Source organism: Mustela erminea, chromosome 18 (assembly GCF_009829155.1).
Source record: "Mustela erminea isolate mMusErm1 chromosome 18, mMusErm1.Pri, whole genome shotgun sequence".
Lineage (NCBI taxonomy): Eukaryota > Metazoa > Chordata > Mammalia > Carnivora > Mustelidae > Mustela > Mustela erminea.
The window spans coordinates 54,124,763-54,141,454 of record NC_045631.1 but is presented as its reverse complement, the minus strand read 5'-3'; the positions used below and the strand labels follow the sequence as shown (position 1 = coordinate 54,141,454).

Here is a 16,692-nt window from a genome sequence, read left to right as displayed (position 1 = left end):
CCTACCCCTCCATATAGGGACAGAATTTTATGACGTTTGCATTTATAGAATTTCACCTCCTGGCTCGTGTGGCCCAAGGGCCTCCTCTTTGCCCCCTGTGGACAGTCACACCCAGAACCCATCCACGGGATCTCCTTAATCCCTCCGCAGCATCTGAACTGGTTTTGGTGTTTGAGTTCCAGTTTATAGCTTCCTTATCATTAATGATCCCCTTTCTTTGCTGCAAGCGCCGATGTGCTTTTAAAATCCTTTTGTTCATTTCATCTGTCATTTTGAGGCCATGGTAGAAGGGAGATTTTGGTTTTATCTTAATCTCTAGTCTTGCTGGAAACAGATGTATCTCCAGGAGAAATTTGCACAATTGTGCCAGTGTCTGTCATCTGTCCTTCACCAGCCTCTGCCCCGTAAAACAGGCTGAGCCCCTTCAGTGTCACTGAGATCACGGACTTGTATCTCTTCCATGACTGTGACTTGACCTTTCCACAACTTTGGCAATGAAATGAAAATACAAACGAGTGTTTGCCTTCAACAGGACTGACACGAGCCGCAGGTTAGGACTTATGTTAGGCTGTTTGGCAGGGAGGGAGTTTTTCAGCGGGGACTCGTTTTGTAGGTGGTGGGTACATTTATAACTATTTTGGGTTAGGAGCACGTTCGCTTTCCTGTGCCACCTTGTGATTGGAGGTGTTTTCCATCATATTCAGAACCACGTGGTACGGAATCTGGCATTGCAGGAGTGGGGCTGGAAGGGTGGGAGATCTGTTAACCCTTTCACGACCCATGGCTAGTTTGGTGGGCCACTGTAACTGAGCTCCGCCTGCCCCATAAAGGACAGGTCTATGGGAGAAGCCTAGATTGGTGACCCACATTTCTCAAGGATGGATCTTGATGTGTTACCATTGGGATTCCTTGGGTGTTAGAGAAAAAAAAAATGCAGATGCTTGTGCTCTGCTCCTGATTTGCCTAAATCACCTCTCTTGGGAAGGACAGCTGAAGTTCCCCCAGGTGATTCTTGGTCATACTGCAGTGTGAGAATATTTGTCCCAGGTGCCTCAGGGACAGGACGATGGTGAAGCCAGTGCGTGCCTAAAACTCTTTGGTAAGCCATTTCCTTTGGGATGGAGAAGCTACTCACAGAGAGAACTGGGATCTTAGGCTCTGCTTGAGTACGGTGTAAGGGAGGGAGATTCTGCTCAGTGGTTTATCAGAAGTGTTATCTTTGCATGGGATTTTCTTTTGGGGAAGAAGGGAATGGTTTAAAGTCACTTGGTGACATGAAAAAAAAGAGGGGACAGAGGACAAAAGCAAATCTAGCTGAGCATTAACTTCCTTGGGGCTGATGCTAAAATGTTGCCCAGGTTTCAATTAGCAGAGCACCTTCTTCCCCGTCCCTGGTCTGTCTTGAGTTGCCATGGCGGTAGGCACCCTCCTCTCTGGAAGGCCCACCCCGCCACCTCCCCTTGGCGAGGGCTATCCTGTATTTTGGCTGAGCCCGGATCTGACTTCTCTACAGACTCAGGGCTGCAGCGGCATAAAGTGGGACAGATTTTGGCAGGGAGGTGAGAACCTGCCACTTCGGGTGATTTATGATTTTGAGATGTGTCAGGCAGCTCTGTCTTGGTCAGATGTTCTGCTCCCGTTCATATGCTTTGGACTGGATTCAGGAATGTTATGAGCAAAGGCAGAGCAGGTTATCCCACGCACAGACACACCTCTGTGTCACTTCCCTTTGGCACTCACTTGCCCAGTGTCCGTCTGTGGGTTTCCTTTGGTTGGGTCCTCCTAGAACAAGGTTTTTCAAAGTGCGTTTCCACAGGCTTTCCACAATGACGCTTGTTCCCATGTTTTCGGTTTGGTGAGTGAGCAAAATTATGGAGTCTGTCATTCTGATAGGAAGTGTGAGAGGAGGACATGCTTTGGGCATAAGGGGACATGTTCCCTTTGGTGCAAGGTGGGGAACAGGATAAGAGCCCCAGTGAAGATTGCTAGTAAACACTTGCCAGGAGATCTGGGCTGAACATAACAAACTTGGGAGTCCATTCTCAGTGGTTTTCCATTGTGTTTTTCTGGCTCCATCTTTCTCTTCTAAATTGTGTTCCCTAGCACGCCTGTTACACTTGCTGACTCCTGAGCCTGGCTCAGCTTCTCCCATAAGTTTCAAGGAGCTGCACTTCAGAAAAAAAAAAGTTTTTTTTTAAGATTTTATTTGTTTATTTGACAGACAGAGAGCACAAGTCGGCAGAGAGGCAGGCAGAGAGAGATGAGGAAGCAGGCTCCCTGCTGAGCAGAGAGCTGGATGCGATTCTGGGCTTGATCCCAGCACCCTGGGATCATGACCTGAGCTGAAGGCAGAGGCTTTAACGCACTGAGCCACCCAGGCGCCCCCAGAAAAAAAAATTTTTAATATGATTTTTGTACAAGCTATGTGGGTGACACGTCTTTTTAAAATGTTATTATAACCTGAGATCCACCTGCTTAAATTTCAAAGCATATAATCCATTATCATTGGCTTTGGTACGGTGTTGTCCAGCAGGTCCCTACAGCTTATGCATCTTGCTTCACGAAAAGGTTATGCCCATAGATCAGTAACTCCCTCTTGGAAAAATATGGAATGCTCCCTTAACGGGGGTGTCCTCTTTGGACAGGGGCTGGTCTAATTTTCTTGGTATCTTTCCAGTTTTAGGATATGCACTACTGAAATGAGATTTACTTGTCTGCTCATGTATGTGTGTACATATGTGTTTTTGCATGCTCAAGTTTGAGAACCACTGTGGAAAACCGAACACTTGGCTGCGTCTCATTTAGGGTCTTCTTACCATCTGGCTGTTTCCGGACAGCCCCCAACACATGCCCACGCATGCGCATAGGCACGGGCTCGCGTGCTCATTCGCTCACACACGCATGCGCGCATGCATGCACACGCGCATGCGCACACACGGCTTCAGCCCCGCCCCTGCCCGTGTAGTAAGAGCTCCCAGGTAGGTTGAAACAACTGGCGGCACCTTCCAGCTCTCTTTCCTGTTGGTCCTCTTTTACATTCGTGGCCCATCGTAATCCGGGCATCACTTGCAGAGTCTGTCCTTCTGAAGCCTTCACTTCCATGAAAGCATTTCTGCTTTGAGCGGAAGCATCCACCAGCCGCGGGTCTCCCTTTCTCCAAACCCTCTCCTGGCTGGTAGTTGTCACCCCCCTCGAGACCACGCCATTCTTCGGTGTCCCTTGTCGCTGTTGGAGTACGAACCGCATGAGGAGGTCTGTGCCCCCGCCCGGCAGACGTTTCTGCTCTTCTCCGTTTAATCTTACCATTTCACCAAACGGGGTTGCCCTTGAATGTGAGGGCAGCAGCGCTGGTCTTACAGGGGAGCCCCTCCCCCTGCCCGTGGGACTTCCCAGGGTTTTTATCCCTGCTCTCTCAGAACCGGGGTTTTCGTTTGCTTTTGTGTTTTTTTCTTTCCTTTTTTAGCTCCAGGCGACCTCATGTCAGTACAGATAGCTTTACCTGTCCGTCTTCTCCCGTCTGACCCAGCTCTTCTGCCTCAGAAGGCAGAGGGCTCAAGAAATAGGCTTCCCGCGCTGGGGTCCAAGGCAGCTGGGCATCTGGGCATAGTGCCCTCTGCCCCCCGGGGTCCTTACACAAAGACAGCCCCCCTCTGAAGACGTGGTCCTCTTCAAATCTTAACCACAAATGGTAGAGGGGCGCCTGCATGACACTGTCTTTTAAGCGTCCAACTCTTGGTTTCAGCTCAGGTGGTGATTTCGAGACTGGAGTTGGGTTCAGTGTGCAGTCTGCTTGGGATTCTCTCTCCCTCCCCCTCTGCCCCTCCTGTTCGTTCTTTCTCTCTCTCTCTCTAAAATAAATAAATAAATCTTTAAAAAAAAAAAAAAAAGTAGAGAAAGAGATGTGTCTCCTTCCTGGAAGCTGCATTGGTTTCCAGAAACCAATTTTCCTCCTGATCATTGCGCTTCTTACTTATGTTTATGGCAAATCTAGGGGGTGAAGAATGGTGTTCGTTATTCCTAACAATTAACTGTTGGAGGCTACTTGACCAAACCATTATGTTTTCATTTCCAAGGTGGCTTTCTATAAATTATATAGTTTTTAAAGACATTAAATTAAAAAATGGAAATATAATGACTTAATGAAATAGCATTGAATATATGATCCATGTAGAACACGGGTCGTGTGTGTATGTATTCACGTGTGTATACATGTATAGTTTGTCAGTCTATCTATCCGTCTGTCTATGGATTGATAGTAAGCAATCATCTAGCACACTTTAGAGATGCTAGCTGCCTACTTTATCTCCATCTCTCTGGTAGTACCATTTTTTTAGGAAGTGCAAAGAGGTATTAATGTTAGTCTACGTAAATTACATTAGATGAATAAATCTGCTATTCAAAAAAAGAAAGAAGGAAAAGGAAAGAAAAAAAAAAAAACTAGGAGAGAGGAAGTTATTTTGTATTCCAAAGCAGCATAGACGAACTTAAAGGGCACCAGCCCGCTCCTCGTATTGATGGAAGGTCTCTGTTATCTTTAGCAGCTGGTGACCCTTTGTGAAAGTTGAAAATGTCAACATTACTGAATCTTAAAAAGCACTCCCTGTACAGCCAAGGCTCGGCTCTATTCCACAAACATGGAATACGTGGATCTGAAGGTATTTGAAAAATCTGCACCAAATCCTAGGATGGTCCAACTTTTTTCTCCCACACCATGGCCTCCTGCCCTTTCGGGTTTAAGTTAAGAATGGATTAGGTGTACCAAGCAACGCCATTAGCCTTTCTTTTTATATTTTTATAAATGCAATACAAGTTCATCGTGGGAGCCACTAAAATACGACTTGTGCTGGATGCATGCCAGCCGTGGGGGGCCGTGCCCACTCTCATCCCCTCCCCACCACAATCCTTTTATGTCCTTGCTCCTGCCTGCCCACACCGTCCGTCCATCTCTGATTCACCGTCCCCAAGAGAGGATCGGGAGAAACTGCCAGGCCGCCTCAAATCAAATAAACTCATGATGATCTGCATGTGGGCACACGTGCATATCCCCCCCACCCCCGCTCTCTCGCACACACACATGCACACACAGCATGCACATGCCAAAAAAGGTGAATAAAAGGAAACCTTCTGGGACTCACACCTGCTGTGGCTTTCCTCTCCTTTAATTCTGGTGAGGGAAGCGGGGCTTCCATGTCGCAGTCGCTGTTAGTCCTCTGGCGAATTGGGAGGCAGTGGTGATGGTAGGGGACTGGTTCCTGGGCTGCCAGATGTGTTTGCCATGTGTTCCTCTGGCCGTGCCACCAGATTTTCCTCTTTGTAGTCCTCCCCGCCACCCGTGGGGAGCTCCCATGAGTCTGGGAGAGTGTTTTTTCTATATTAGTTTGATCCCCGTTCTTGTAGAGCTGTTTGGTTTTATTTTTTTACGATTTTATTTATTATTTATTTGAGAGAAAGTGAGTGAGAGCAAGAGAGATCTAGTGAGAGAGAGAGAGAGAGAGAGCATGAACATGGGGAGGGAGAGGGAGAAGCAGGTTCCCCGCTGAGCAAGGAGTCTGATGCGGGGACTTGATCCCAGGACCCTGAGATCACAACCTGAGCTAAGGCAGACCCCTAACCAACGGAGCCACCCAGATGCCCCTAGAGCTGTCTTTTTCTTAACGGTAGGTGGCTTTGCTGAAGTTTACCTTTGCACTCTATCTGAAACGTTTCTGGAACAGATTAATAGCCTGAGAATACTGCTGGGGGAAGTAGTGAGCTAATTAAGAAAACAAACTTTCAGAGGCAAACATGTAGCCGCATTTCCATGATGTGTAAATTATTACATCTCCCTGATGTGCTAATCGCTCTTTACTTCTCAGCCCAGGCCGACTGGAAATCAGCCCACCCAACCTATGACTGCCCTTGACGGGGCTTCTCTTTCCTGGTTTGTAGGCTGCAGCAACCACAGAGGCTTTTCTCTTTTCTCAGGTGCTCCTACCCACTGCAGGTTCTGTGGCCGGATATACTTTGTCACCAGAGCATCCTGTCCCCCAGAAAAGAGACTGTCTGTGCTGATCCCTGGGGGGTGCTGTGCCATTGGCTCCCACCCTTCATCTGCTGGGACATTTTCTTGGTCCGTAAGCTCGTCCACTGAGACACAACCCATCCACAGTCCCACCTCCGGATTAACCTTTGCTGTCCTTCACGTGGCTTTCCATGAACCTGATCAGCATCTGGAAGGCTTCAGTCTTGGCGAGGGGGGGCTTTCTCGAGGCCAAGGAGAGGAAGGCATGGAGGGCAGCGTGCTTACTGGTACACACTGTCCTCCTCAGCTTCTCCAGGCTCTTCCCTTCCCGAACCTGCTCATCTCTGGCTAGGCTTTTGCACTGGCTTGAAATGTGGGAGGCCAAAGACCTGGGCCGAGAAGACTGGCTGCTTTCAGGGGCTGAGTGGTTAACATATTCAGAACTCATGGCCGGAAGACCACATGGGCAACTGGGGATTTGCACGGGCAGCAAGCACTGGGTGAGAAGGTGGACCTCCGTCTGAGCTGGCAGGCCAAGTTTGAGCCCTTCAAGTATCTGTTCTGTTGGGCAGCACGGGGCGAAGTTTACAGAGCTAAGTCACCTGCAGCTGGCCCGTGGCTTTGGAATTGCAGGGTGCTGGCAGAGACTGGTGATAAGCAAGGCTAGGAAGATACAAGGAGCCTGAAGAATGGAGAGTGTCCAGAGCACTGTGGGGAGGGTGGTCTCAGAAGGAGACCCGGCAGCGGCAGGGCTGATGAAGTAGGCCTTCCCAAGCCTAATGCTGGGGAAAGGCAAGGATGTTAAGTGATCCAGTGGTTCTCATGCTGGTCCCCAGGGACCCTGGGGGCTGCATCTGCCCCCACCCGGGGCCTTCAGAGATGCCTACTAGTAGCCTGCTCCCAACCCGCTGGGTCTATGGCCGAAGCTGGGAATCTGGGTTTTTGAAAAATTTTCAGATGATTGCCACTTGAGACCTGTGTTCAGAAGTATCATTCCGGTCCTTTCAGGAGACATTTCCGGCAGCAGGGCTCCTGGAGCACATGCGACCTCCCTAAAGCCCTTCCCTGTCCTCGCTTGGGAGTGAGCACAGGGAACCCCAAGCCACAGCGGGCGTGGTGGTCAGAGGGTCCTGCGGCAGCTGCGTGGTAGAAGGAGCTTTTGTGCCCCAGATGCTTTGGAGAGTTAGTAGGCTGAGGGGCCTTGGGCATCTTGGGGAGGTGGAGGCTCTGCCGGAGGAGACAGCGGGTACCGGAGGGACAGGTGGAACCAGCCGCAAACACACAGTCAGGAGCTCAGGGTTGGACTCTCTGTCCCGCTACTTGCCGGCGGGGTCATCCTCTGGGTCACTCGCCAGCTGAAGGCTTCCTGTTTTAGTCAGACCATTTTTTTTGGCTTCTGGTGACAGGAATCCGCTCAACCAGCTGGAGCCAGATCAACTTGGGGAGAGATCCTGAAAGCTCTCAGAGTTGGGTTAGGGGGGCCAGCAGCAACAGGCCTCGGGCTCTGAGCAGCGAGGCCACACCATCGAGGTGGCCTCTCCAGTGGGTGTGTTTCCTGTGTGTTTGCTCGCGTGACTGGGCTTCAGCCCATGGGCCAGTGTCCATGGCACAATGTCCATAGCCCAAGGACTCCAGTGGGCGGGCTTGAGTCACACGGGTCAGCCACTGAGCTGACCACCGTGTCCCATAGACTAGATCAGGCTTACAGTCAGCAGCTGGGTTTGGAGAGGCCTCATGCTGAACCCAGCCCGGTCTTTGCCGGCTGGACTCTGTATCCACTTTCAGATGCAAGGGAGGCAGAGGGGAATAAAAATTCTACCCTCATTGCCAGCGAAGATTGGGTTAGAGGCAGCAGCTTTGATATGCATCAGAGTGGGGTTTGTGATGGTGGCTTACAGAATTAGGCCGATTTGCCCACCAGTTTGCAGACCTACTAGGGGACCCTGTGCACCGTGTTGCATGGAGGCCTAGACCAGAAGTGGGGCACTGTGGCACTCAGGGCAAGGGGGTGCGGCTGGGTGGATGTATTCATCTCTCAAGAAACTCACTGTGTCTCCACAGGAAGGTGTGAAGGATGGGACAAAAGACCAGGAGTATTTAGGGGAGAGTCCCTCCTCAGGGAAACAGGAGTGGGAAAGAAGCGTTCTGTACCCCACCCAGCAAGGGGTAGAAGGGTCAGTTCTATGAAGAAGGCAGAGCCCGGAATAATGGCTCCGGAATAGTGGCTAGTGGAAAGGGAGAATGTTGGGGTAGATCACCGAGCTAACCTATTCTGTACCTGTAACATAGGATTTGAAAGAACCTTTCTCATAGGGTTGCTTCTAGGGTTAAAGATAAGTTCTCCATGTGGCTACACATGTAAGTTCTTGCAAGTTGCAGAATAGGCACTTAGTGACAGTTGAACTTGAATTGGGGAAGGAGAGGAGGTCACGAGGCAAAGTCCTGGCGTCATCTGGGGCGGCCGTATGTCATGGTTGGGTCGGTGATTACATAAGCCTTTGAGGGTTAGATTATCCTTTTTTTAGGTGGTTCTCTACCGTTCCTGGAACTGTTCCTCCCTCCTCTTTGTTTTCTTTGTCCCCTGGTAGGGATGCGGTCTTCTGTTCATGGGCACCTCTACTAATAAGCCAGAAAACGTTCACAGTGAGGTGTGTCTAGTTCCACTCATTGCACACTGTTTCCTAGAAATGCAGGTGTGCTGATCTCGGGCTTGTCCCTTGGTTTACCAAGCCCTGGCCAGTTTGGATGGGCCCCACAAAGCTCGGAGTATTGGGGGAGAGGATAGACAGCCCTCAGCGATGTCAAGCAAACCATGGCCTGGGCACCACGAGGGTGTCTTCTCCTTAGAACACAGCATTCTGTCATGGTGGTCACTCTCTGGACCCTTCTTCCATTAGTCAGACTGACCAGTGACATCCGTGGTGACTTACATGGAGCTGGATTATCCACACCAGCTGCTGGGTGGACCCAGGTAATTAACTTCCTCGAGGAACAGAGAGGCTTTGGAATAATTCTCATGTGGGTCACCAAGGACCAAGAGATACGAATCTTAAAGAAATCTTTAAAATCCTGCTTTGAATAGTCTCTATCAGGAGCCGGCAGAGGACAGCCTGTAGGCCCGATGTGGGCTGCTACCAGTTTTTGTAAAAGGAGTTTTGTTGGAACACAGACACACAAACTCATTTCCGTGTTGACTCTGGCCCCCTTTGGTGCTACAACGACAGACCTGAGTAGTTTTCCAGAAAGACGGTACGACCCACAAAGTCCAAAATATTTATTATCTGGACATTTACCAAAAAAGTTAGTTGACCCTCAAGAAGAATGGCTATAAAATAGGCATTTGGATCAATTAATGTTGGTCTTTCAGTGGGTAGGATGCTGCAGAATGAGGGTCTTAACCTTAAATAAAAGCATAAACTCTCTGAAAATATGTGCAAAATGTCTATGTAGATGTATGTGGACACTTTCCTGGGAAAGAGCGCTGTTGGCTTTCGTTTTCCATTCCACAAATACTTAAGTACCTCTCTGTGCCAGGCACTGTTCTTGGCACTGGAGGTACAACTATGAGCAGATGTACTCAGGCCCTCCCAGTGCTCACAGACCCAAGAGGTCGTGGACCTGCACACAGACAGCAAACAAGTGATGCCCTGGAAAATGCCTAAGTATCATGGAAATCAGGCTGCAGAAGAACCTTCCCCACCAGCCTCCTCCCCACCTCCACCCCCCAGCCTCCTCTCCACCCCCTACCCCCACCCCCATTCTCACCTCCTCCCCACCCCCTACCCTCACCTCTACCCCACCATACACATATTCTCTCTAATACAGCATTCACATTGAGCCTGAAGAAGGAAGGGCTTAGAAGCCACCCTGAAAATAATACTTATATCACAGAAGTCTCAGAACAACAAATATTGACCCTTATAAGTTCAACCAACATTTAGCCAATTGTAAAGTGCCCATTTGGAATTCCTTCCCAGCTTGCTTTTATTACTCTTAACGCCAAAGCCCACTGGAGCCATGGGAGGTAACTGGTTGCCCCAGACTCTGAAATGATTTGGACAATCCACACATCTCTTCTTCTAATGAGAAATAAATCTTGAGTCTATATTCTTAGGTTCAATATAACCTAAATTATAGGTTTGGCTGCTAAAACTTCTGCATCGTTCCCGTCTTGACCTCTGGCAGGTCATGGACATTTGGTTGAGCGCCATTGACATGGGAGACTACGGTATGATCTGGACTGTGTTCACACTTGACTGCTACGTGAAGTCACATTTCAGGACCATATGGTCCACCTAACGTGTGTGTGTGCGCGTCTCTACAGATACCGTAGAAGTAGAAACAAGATTGTCAGGAGTTTTTTGAAGGTGGTCCCCTCTGCATAGTGAAGGTTTCTCTCTCTCTCTCTCTCTCTCTCTCTTTTTTTTTTTTTTAGTTTTCTTCTGCCCTTATCCATATATTCTGTATTTCCTGTAACGTATGGGGAGTTCTTGTATTGTCAGAAAATATTTTAATACATTCAGAGGGAAAATAATGCTTTTCATTTTAGGGCACAGAGAGATATCAGTTCCTCTGGGCAATGAATTTGCTCCCTGTGTGGTGGACGTTCTTACTTTATGAGCAGTTGGAACGTGCTGTCCCCGAAGCTCATCGTGGGGAATTTCTTGAGCTGGAACAGAGCTCAGTGAACACCGGTGATGGAAATAGCTTCTCTCTCCTATTCACCCTGGATGACTGATCAAGTAGGCCAGCTGTGGCAGAGCAGAGGATCTGGAAGGGGCCCTGAAGTCTGTTCATTTGCAGTTGGAAGAAGCTGAGACTCGTAGAGGTTGAAACCTGTGTAGGGTTGTATATATAAAACTGGAGAAAGAGCTGACCTGAGAATGCTATGTTATGGTTTAATTCATTTAATTGTGGCTTTCTAAAGAAAACAGGAAACCTGGTGCAAACTTAATAAAGGCCTGCGTGTCAGAGACATGGATGTCCAAGAACAGGCGTAGAGCTCCCATATGGTAGTCTTCCCTACTCCTTCCTTCCTTCCCTCTCTCCCTCCTTCTCCCCGTCTAGCAGCTTCGCTTCTGAGCTCCTTGACTATGTTGGAGACTCTCCCTTCCCCCCATCTCGGGCATCCTGGTGGAAGACAGAGCCTGTCTATCAGGATAGAAGTTGGACTTCCAGCCTCCCTTGGAGCTAGCACTGACCGTGGTTTGGCCAGTTGGTGCACCTGCTAGCAAAGTCACTGCAGCAGGTGCGGCCCACATTCAGTGTCAGGGGCATTTGGCGTCCAGCACCGAGGACCGAGATGCTGCCACGCGGGTGTATGCTGGCATTTTGGACATGGTCTCCTTTGGCTTTGTCAGGGTTCCAGGGTCGGTTCTGTGGTGTTCCACGAGCCCCCCAGCACACTGCCGGGGATTGACTTGGCTTCTGTTGTTCTTCACTGTGCCCGATAGACTGTCCCTGCTGAACGTGGACGTGGACTTCGGTTCTCCCCAGCACCCAGGTGAAGTCTCAGCTCTCTGTCCTTCTTGTAACAAAGACAAAGAACAAACCCTAAAACTTCAGACTGGTGCTTATCTTTTCCTTTCTTTGTTGTCTCCAGCGATTACCCTATGTTCCAGGCTCACCCGTTGTATCCTGAAAAGGCAGAAAATCCCCTCAAACTGAGAAATGTTTTTGCAGTTTGAGTTACACCTGAACCTTTCCAGCACCTCATGAAGTTACGTGGCCTGGGACAAAAGGAATATTTCGATTCCTCTAGTCATTTGCAGACGGTGGCACTGTGTGAGAGCGCCAGCCATGCATGCCCTCTCTGGCTGTAGCAGCTGACGCTGCTGCCTGCTGGTGTCAGGTTTGATTCCTGGTGACTGGCTCCGAGGACTACTGGGAGGCAGAAATAGAGAGAGGGTTTATGTAGACGGAAACCCTGCAGAGACCCACGGAAGATGAGAGGATACCTTGGTTTTGGGGAATTGATTTTTCTCTCATTTCTTCTTCTGGTGGTTGTCTTTCCTTATGATGGTCCGTATCCTCTTAAAAAAAAAAAAAGGATTTTCATTTGATAAGGAAGTGATGGTTTCTATCAAGACAATGCAATGACTTTTCACCTTCTAGTCTTAAATTGCTTTGCCTTCCCCACTGTGTGTTTGGCAACGTCCTGTCTTCTTAGGTGCCCAGAGAGAACTAAGGATCAGGCATATCCCTGTGTATGACCTCGAGATCTCTAACTGGGTGGTAATATTTGGACTGACACGAATTTAGAGACTGAGGAAGTACCTGGATTAAGTAGTACTTTTGTGGTCTCAAACATTAATTTTCAAAATTCATTCTATATCAGAATTACCCTGGGGGTGAGGGGAGGGGAGGGCACACAGCAGGGGCAGGTTCCTGGGCCCCTCTCCCACAGGTTCTAACGCAGCAGCTCTAGCATGGGCTCTAGAAGCTGGGTTTTGTAAGTTCTCACTGTGACCTAGCAATGGATGGCGTTTACTCCACACTAGGAGATACAGTGGTCTAGGCTGTTAATCTTTATTCTCAGAACCAGAAGGGATGGCAGAACAGTATTACCTCAAAGGGGAAAGTAAGCCAAGAGACTATAAAGTTAATGTTAGCTGTTGGATGGGAGCCTTGAAGTGGGTGCTGTTCTGCTGGACGCTGCCTCCCTGACCTGATCGTTGTCAACCACGTAAGTCAAGTGCATGGCTCCCATCTTTTTGGAGTCGGCTGAGAGTCCTTGGCAAAGCTCTTCTAAGCACTGGTGTTCTGCAGGATGCCCTTTCTCTCTCTCTGATGGGCTGGGACTTTTTGACAGCAAATGTCTTTTGCTGGTGCACTCCCCCGAAACCTTTGATGACCCCCTTTCCCATAGGGCATTTATGCTGAACACACAAGTGCAGGGTGAACTAAGCGTGGGCGAGACACGGCTCTGGAGCCCACCTGGGATTTATTCTTAGACCCCAGTCCATTCATCAGGAAGGAGTTCCTGTTGATTCACTGGTCCTCCGTGCCTTCCCAGCAGAAGCGCTGACCGGGTAGGTGGCCGTTTCAGTCTTACTGGGTGTTTCGGCTCCCTTGCCCAAGAGTAGAAATTATTACCTTAGGGGCACCTGGGTGGCTCAGAGGGTTAAAGCCTCTGCCTTCAGCTCAGGTCATGATCTCAGGGTCCTGGGATCGAGCCCCGCATCAGGCTCTCTGCTCAGCAGGGAGCCTGCTTCCCCCTCTCTCTCTGCCTGCCTCTCTGCCTACTTGTGATCTGTCTGTTAAATAAGTAAATAAAATCTTTAAAAAAAAAAAAAGAAAGAAATTGTTACCTTAGTTAGACATCTGGAACAGGCAGTGTTTTAGGAGGTAGTCTGCTTAATGGATGAGAAATCTCTCGCTAAGAGTGAACCCAACTCTTCTTCTGATGTATATTTCATTTTTACCAGTTATGCAGATCTGTTTGGGTCTGCGTTGTCACTAAGCAGTTGCTGGCCCAGTTGCAAGCGTCATGGGTAAGGCGTGGATTGCTTTCAGTGCCTGGGAACTATGGACGGATAGGACAAGGCAATCAAGTCAGCCTCCTTACCCGGGCAGCATCTGACCCTCTGATAATCGTGTGGCTGGTGATCTTTAGAATGATGAATGGAGATATCTATTCTAGTTACAGAGATTGTAAATAGGTTTTGCATCCTATTTCTGAAACTCCAGATGCTTCTCTGCTCAAAGATTAGTAGCTAAGCCTAATAAATGCCTCCATTATCTTCTCATGAAGTTCCCTTCATCTCTAGTGGCATCTTTTCCTGCTCCGGCTTACACACGAGCCATGCAGTACCTTCATGCAGAACGGAGTATGTGACTGCTTTCAGAGTAGTGCAGTGACTCAGTGCAGCATCTTCCTACCCTAGAACTCAGACCCTGAATGGGGCACAAGTAGGACTGTCTGATAAAATACAAGTATCCAGTTAAGTTTTAATTCCAAGCGAAGAATACTTTCTAGCATAAGTATATACCAGGCAATATTTGGGATATACTTTTACTAAAATGAAAATTTCATTTTATCTGAAACTCCAGTATAGCTGAGCACCCGGTCTTTTTGGTTGCTGAATCTGGAAGCCCTCGCAAGGATCCCGTCCACACTAGATTCGTCTCACCATATATATAATGTTTATAGGACTGTTGTGTTGCTTACAAGAATCCCCGGTTGTTGCATGGAAAGAAGACTAGAGAATCAAGAGAACCTCTCACATACCCTGCTTTTGAAAAACGTAGTGTTTCAATATTGAGAGAGAAAAGTAGCTTTCAGGCCATACCAGCTAGTGGCATATATAGAACGGATGACCCCCCCCCCCAACACACTTATTTTTTTTTAAGGCACTATGCTGTCTTAAGGAATGTCAAAGAGGAACTTTTAAAATGGAGGCTAGAGGGGCGCCTGGGTGGCTCAGTTGGTTAAGCAGCCAGCTCTTGGTTTCGGCTCAGGTCATACCCTCAGGGTCATGGGATTGAGGCCCACGTCAGGCTCTGTGCCGAGTGGAGAGTCTGCTGGAGGATTCTCTCCCTCTCTCTCCCTCTCCCTCTGCCCCTCCGGCCGCTCATGCTTGCATGTGCTCTCTCTCTCTCTCTCTTTCTCTCTCTAATAAATAAATAAGTCTTAAAAAAATAAATAAAATGGAGGCTAGAGCCCCAAGTTGGCCAGGTGGAGACATCTGTGTGAGATGTATCCGGCATGTGAGAATTCCTGCTGCTCTCACTGGCCATCGGTGGGCAAGAGTGGATCACTGGAAAATTACCCATGGAGGTGAGGAGTTAGCTAATGGTGTATCATTAGAGAAGGCTCGTTTAGACAGAGGACCTTGCACAAAGGAGGAAAGAAATATTCCTGAAACTTTGAAAAATGTTCAACCTCACCTGTAGCCAAAGAAACACAAACTAAGGGAAATGTCATTTCCTTCATAAAGGAGTACATTTATTTTTAAAGGCGAAAGACCCATGCTGACCGAGAAATGCCAGGATGAGAACTTGCAGACTCTGCTTCACAGGAGTAGAAATGGCATGGCCTTTCTGGAAACTAATTAGCCAAATGTATCACGGCCCTCTGATCAGCACTTCAACTTCTGGGAATTTTGTTCAAATTTCTCATTGTTTATACAGGTAAAAGGTTTTGCAGTGATATTTATAGAAATAAGATTAGAAATAGCCTAAATGCCCAATAGTATGAGAATGTAAATAATAATGTGTATTGCTTGAAATGCCTGTTAGAGTTTCCAGTCACAGAGGGGAAATGCTTATGTTATGTTTAGCCAGAACAGAAAGCAGTCTACGGCTGTATAACAGGATATCTCCGTTAAGTGAAAACCGTACAAAAAAGGCATTGAAGGAAATACACCAAACTCAGATATATAGGTATTTTTAGGTGATGTGATTATGTGCGATTTAAATTTGCTTCTGTATATTTTCAGGGTTTCCAAGGTTGCTTTGATACGCACTTACATCTTTATAGTCAGAGTGGGGTTACCGGCGGGAGTTACTGCATTCGGGGGTTACTGCAGTGGTTGAGGGGGTTGAATGGCTGGCCAGCCCTGCCTTGACTACTGAAGCCCATCAAACTTATTAAATGGGCAACACTTAAATGAATGGCGTGCTGTTGGCTTTCTGCCAGGACTTCACATTAGCAGCATATACGCTGGCATTTCCAAGGGCTTTTGGAGGACCTACAGGTGCATAGCCTGGTAGGGCTCAGGGAGGCTAAGGAGCTTCTCCCCGGGGGAAAGGCACCACGAGCATCCCCTCTGCTGCCCAGTTTGCATGGAGAGGGAGACTGTACCCTATCGCTAGCCTCCAGCACTCAGACCCTCCCACTTCCTGACAGCTGAGTCCCACGGCAAGTGCCCAGTGGGTTCTAAAGACGGCATTTGAGGAAAAAACGTCCAAGAGTCAAAATGACCCGCTCAAACATCATTTTTCTCCCTTAAACCACCAAGACCTGCCCCTCCCCGAGAACATCAAAAGCCAAGAATTAAATTTTCTTACCATTTTCAACAAACACCTCTCTCTCTGGGAACTTGAAGCCTAAATCATTTTGAACAGATAGTGGAAGGGAGAGGGGAGCTATGGATCCATGAAGGGAATTTTCATGTTTTACCTTCAAAGGTGTGGGCCTGCGTTTGCATTTGTAAAATGCAAATGAGGCATCTCCGCTGTGGTTCAATTTTAGCAAACCGGTTCTTGGCCAGCAGAGAGTTACAAGCAAGCACCTGGAAGACGGAAGGGTTATTGCACAGAAATTACCCGTCAGCAATAGGAACTTTTCCTCACATGCTGGGATGTGTGTCCTGGGATAGGTCATCCCGATGCTCCCATGGTCCATATGAATCATGAAGCCATAAAACATTTAGTGCCTGAGGTCAAGAAGGTACATCCCCTGGGTGGGTGCCCATTCTGGGCGGGCGGGAGCAGAAAGAGTATGCCCCTCTGTGGCAGGACGGGGCACTGCATCTTTTAGTATCTGGAAAAGAGTGCCCATGACAACTTGAATAGAAAGGAATGGTTTTGCAGATGATGGGCTCAGAACTAAGCAAAATTCCCTCAAGGCATTAAAAACTAAAGCCACAAAGGCTGAGGGATGTAGGAGATATTTCTGTAGTTTTATGTGAAACAAGCGGAATATGAAACTGTACGTTAATGTGCGTCATCAGTAGGAATCGCTAAAC

General features: G+C 48.3%; 1 protein-coding gene and 1 non-coding gene across 7 annotated transcripts in view; one reads left to right on the top strand and one right to left on the bottom strand.

Moving 5' to 3' along the window:
- SLC39A11 (solute carrier family 39 member 11) overlaps window positions 1-16,692 on the top strand; it is a 321,511-nt gene that overhangs the window by 166,582 nt on the left and 138,237 nt on the right. The gene's annotated exons all lie outside the window — the stretch shown is intronic.
- On the bottom strand, window positions 2,601-2,703 carry LOC116578588. The gene has a single exon (XR_004280957.1). It is a non-coding gene; the product is annotated as a U6 spliceosomal RNA (small nuclear RNA).